The 4,389-nt window shown below is 32.0% G+C and overlaps 1 long non-coding RNA gene across 1 annotated transcript; it reads left to right on the forward strand.

Moving 5' to 3' along the window:
* Positions 1–369: 369 nt before the first annotated feature.
* On the forward strand, positions 370–2,747 carry LOC128193574 (uncharacterized). Its single transcript, XR_008244896.1, has 3 exons — positions 370–526; positions 669–741; positions 2,524–2,747. It is a non-coding gene; the product is annotated as an uncharacterized LOC128193574 (long non-coding RNA).
* The last annotated feature ends 1,642 nt before the right edge of the window (positions 2,748–4,389 follow it).

Consider the following 4,389-nt stretch of genomic DNA (forward strand, 5'->3'; position numbering starts at 1 on the left):
TGATTGATAAAAAGAAAAACTCTTTTGTCACTCATTTTATGTTGATTGGAAAAAAATCAATATAAAAAATTATGTATTAACATTTTTTTAAATATGTTGAATTATTTTTATGTTAATTGTTCTAAATTTAATGTAGAAAGATTATATCGGTTATGACTATATACTTAAAATAAAAATAATATTTTTTATATTGAAATCTAGGATAATTAATTTATGAAGTTTTGTAATTATGTTTTCTAAGAATATAATTGTAAGGCCTTATAAAATATAACAAAAAAAGTGTGTACACGTGGCAGTATAGGATAGGTTGGGCAAAATTAGTAAAGTAAAAATCCACATCTAAATTGTGCTTTAGAAGAAGGTTTCCCCTTTTCTTTCAAGCACTCTCTCTTTTCTTCCTTGCCTTGCCACTCTCTCTATTCCAACTCCAAAATCTAACCATTTGTTTCCCGAATTGAAGCTACCTAGACCTTCAGGACTCCAAGAGCTACGTTTCTACCGATTGATTTTTCGTTTTCTCCAACCGGTAAGAAAACCCCCTTTCTCGTGTGCCCTAGGGTTGTAAGCATGTGATTGAACTGTTGCATGCAACCCATTTCGTTTTCTTCCATAATCTAGCTTCTATTTGGTTCTAAGATTCGTTTTCCACATCAATTGATGATTTATAGGTGATTCTAACATTTTGGGAGTGCAAGCAAGTGGTCTAGGGTTCCTACTTGAGCTTGGTTGTCTACACTAGAGGTAAGGGGAGCTAGTTCTACTCTTGATTTTACTGTGTGAAGTGAATGCATGATAAAATTTGTAGTGGTATGTTGTGGAAGCATGAACTTGGTTCTAGTTAAACTTGAAATGCATGTATGGAAGTGTGTGTTATGTGAATTTGGTGATTGATGGATATAAACTGTTTGGAATGACTTAGAATGATGGAATTGTGTATGTTGGAACTGTTTTGGCATGAAAATTTTGTGGTAGTGCTGTTAGAAAGGAAATCAAGTGTCTTTAGGGTCAATTTTAGGCCATTTTAGAGGAAGTGAGGTAGTGATTTTGAGCAAATGAAGTCTGCAGCGTTATTGGACTGTTGGGACAGTTTTATCCACTGTATTGTGACTTGTTTGAGTCACTAAATTGGTCAAAATTAGTGCAAAGAGGTAAGATCGGGTTTTGGGTCTCTAAGTTGGGAAAAATTGGTGTTTTAGAGTTAGAAAGGAAGTGTGGTGGTCAAATTTAGAGTTAGGCATTCTTGGTGATCCTAGTCAGTTTAGGTAACTTAGGTAGGTCATGTGTGACTTAGTATGCATGTTTAAATGGTTAAAAACCAACTCCAAGTTGTAGAATTGAATTTAGACCTCTAGGTTGATAAAATTGAAGTTGTAGAACCTAAATCAATGCATAAACACTTTATAATAATGTTAGAAAGGATTATAATTGTTTAGGTAAGTTTAATTTAGCATCAAAGTTGATTTATGAGTGGTAGAAGTTCACCAAAATGATTAGAATTGGTAAAAGGGAGTTAGAGTTGCTCAATTATGCAGAAAAATCTGCAGAATTTAGCTTCCTCTGCAGACAAAATTCGCTTAGCGCACAGGGGGGGTGCGCTGAGCGAATTATGTGTGGCAGATTGAGTGTTTTCGGTGTTTTTATGTTTTGGGAGTTCCGGACGTCCGTTTTGGACGTTCTTTAGTTTGTTCTTGGGGGTTTTGACCCTTCCAGAGCCATTCCAAGCTGTTTGAATTACTTAAGTATTGATAATTAAAAGTGCTAAAGAAATTTGTGTTAATAAGTGATTGTTTTGTGAAAGTATGAAATGTATGAGTTGTTTTATGACATGGTTGATGTTGTATGATGGTGTATGGGTTTGGTATGAGACAATATAGTAAGAATGCACTTGAATGACTATGAAATTTTATGTTTGATGAATCAAAGTGGTTTATGAGGTACATTATTGATCCAAGAGGAATATCATGTGATTTAAAGTGGTCGGATTGAATATGAAATTAAGATCTCTCGGTGGGATCAGTTAGTGTATTGAATGAATGTGAGAGACTTCCATATGGGGGGTTATCCTTAACACTCCAACGGTCTTTCATTCTTACTTAGAGAGGATTGACGCGTGTGGTGGGAGTAGTGGGAGGTCCTAGGGTAGGCGCTATCACTGAAGGTCTATTCCGCAGTAACGGACTAGCCTTATGTATGGTCGGGTGGAACCCCTCGGCAATGGCTTTGCAAAGCAGTAGGGGCCATCACAAGTGCACAACCCGCCCCAGCTCTACATACATTCTATGTCCAGACGTGTCTAGGAGTCTTAACATGATAGGATGCTTGCTTTAATGAGTTTTGTGAAATAAATATTTATGTTTATGATGACTTACATGTTTATGTGTGTATGGACGTTCTTGGAAATGCTAGATTGAATTGAAATTATCTGTATGTTTGTTTGAGACCTAGCTCACCCTTGCATTGTATGTGTTGCATGTGTTTGTCTTCTCCCTTGCGATGATTATCCAATCCTTTGGATGTGAGCAGTAGGTGACATTGGAGCAAGCTTTGGAGGTTGAAGAAGACCCAGCCCCTAGTACTTAGGCCTTCTACTAGCTCTTAGTTGATTAGCTTGTTATTTTGAAAAACTCCTAGCTTTTATTTTATATAGTTCGACACTTTTGGAAAACTTTTTGGGTCTCTTTAAAATTTCAATAGCCTTGTATTTTGGAGAACTTTGGAAACTTATACTCAAGTTTGATTTCGTTTTAATTCCCTCTATCTTTTGGATGACTGTATACATATTTAAATAGCTGAATCCTATTATATTATATGTGTATATGATATTTTGGGATGTCATAATAATAATTATGTTTATGTTGTTTTTTTACATCAAAAAATTAAGTATAAAGAAAAGAAAAATCACAAAGTTATGAATTTATTAAGTCTTAATCAATCCGAAGTTTAAGAAAATGAAGATGCAGATCCAATAGTATTTATAAACAACAATGAGTGACTGATAAAAATAAATATATTTGGCTCCATAAATAGATAAGCAATAATATTTTATTTTGTAATTATATGATACTTATATCACTAAGTAGTTTGTCATATTGCATATACAACTCTTATGGACAATTAATTAATCACAGGTTACAGTGTGATTTTATTTTTCAATCTTATTTTAAACTATTTTTTTTTCACTTGTATTTTAGTGGAAGGAACAAAGCAATATATTTTCCATAAGGTTAATTTTTTTTAATGTATACACTAATTATTTTATGATTTGTTTCTAATTTTAGCATAATAGAAAATAAAAGACTCATTAATGTGATTATTAAATTGTGTATTGGACGAGGGTCATCATTATACAATTTATTAATAATTCTTTGACAAAGATAATATAAACTATACATATTTCACTAATCTTAGATTTATTTTCATAAAAGTTAAATGTTTTAACATGTTATAATAATTGGACTCATTATTTGACATTGTAAATACACCAATAATAGACTATTTTTCAACATAAGTAGTAGTTATTTTTAGTTTTATTTTATTTAAATATTTTATATTCTTCGATCATTTACCATATTAGATAATTTAAGTTAAAATAATTAAGTTATTATAATTGTCTGGAACTACACTTGAATAAATTAATATTGTATAACTGGTATTTATTTTTTACGGGTGTTAATATCAAAATAATTCATGTACTTAAGAAAATAATCATCTTCTCTACGGATTATAATTAGAACCAATATGAAAAAATGACTTTCTATATAATTATAATTATAATAATATAAAATATGATGTATGTTTTTTAACATAGAGAATCTAGGTTAATTATTATTAACTCAAGTATAAAGTGACATTTTTTTAATCAATTGCTGTCAAATTCCTGAAAATGACATGTGGAAGAAAGGGGTAGATGTCTCAAAAAAATGAGCTTGAGTATTTTATATGACTTTTTCAAAACACAGTTCATCCTAATTCTCAGAATTTACATCTTTTTAAAACTCAAATTTCTACCTTTTCTCCTCCTTCTCTCTAGAAATCCTCTATCTCCTTTCACTTTTTTCTCAAACAGCCACCGTCTAAGCAATTTGGGAGTCAAGATCTTCAATCTACACCGATCAAAATCAAGTTTAGAGTCAATTAAGTTCATTCTCTTCTTTGAAATTCTACTTCCTAGCACATGCAAACCAAGTTCCTGGTTGCATGTGTTCATCCGCTCCTTCTTCTTAGTTCTGACTATTTTTCTGGTAATTTGGGTTAGTATTTCTTCACCGTTCGGTGAAGTATAGGTGTTCTTGGTATAATCCTAGGAAGGAAGCAAAGTCTGGAAAAGAATAATCATTGTTCGGTCTGGTCAAGAGGTAAGGGAAGCTAGATAATTTAATTACTTGATTT

The sequence above is a fragment of the Vigna angularis genome, chromosome 8, assembly GCF_016808095.1.
Source record: "Vigna angularis cultivar LongXiaoDou No.4 chromosome 8, ASM1680809v1, whole genome shotgun sequence".
In the NCBI taxonomy this organism is placed as follows: Eukaryota; Viridiplantae; Streptophyta; class Magnoliopsida; order Fabales; family Fabaceae; genus Vigna; species Vigna angularis.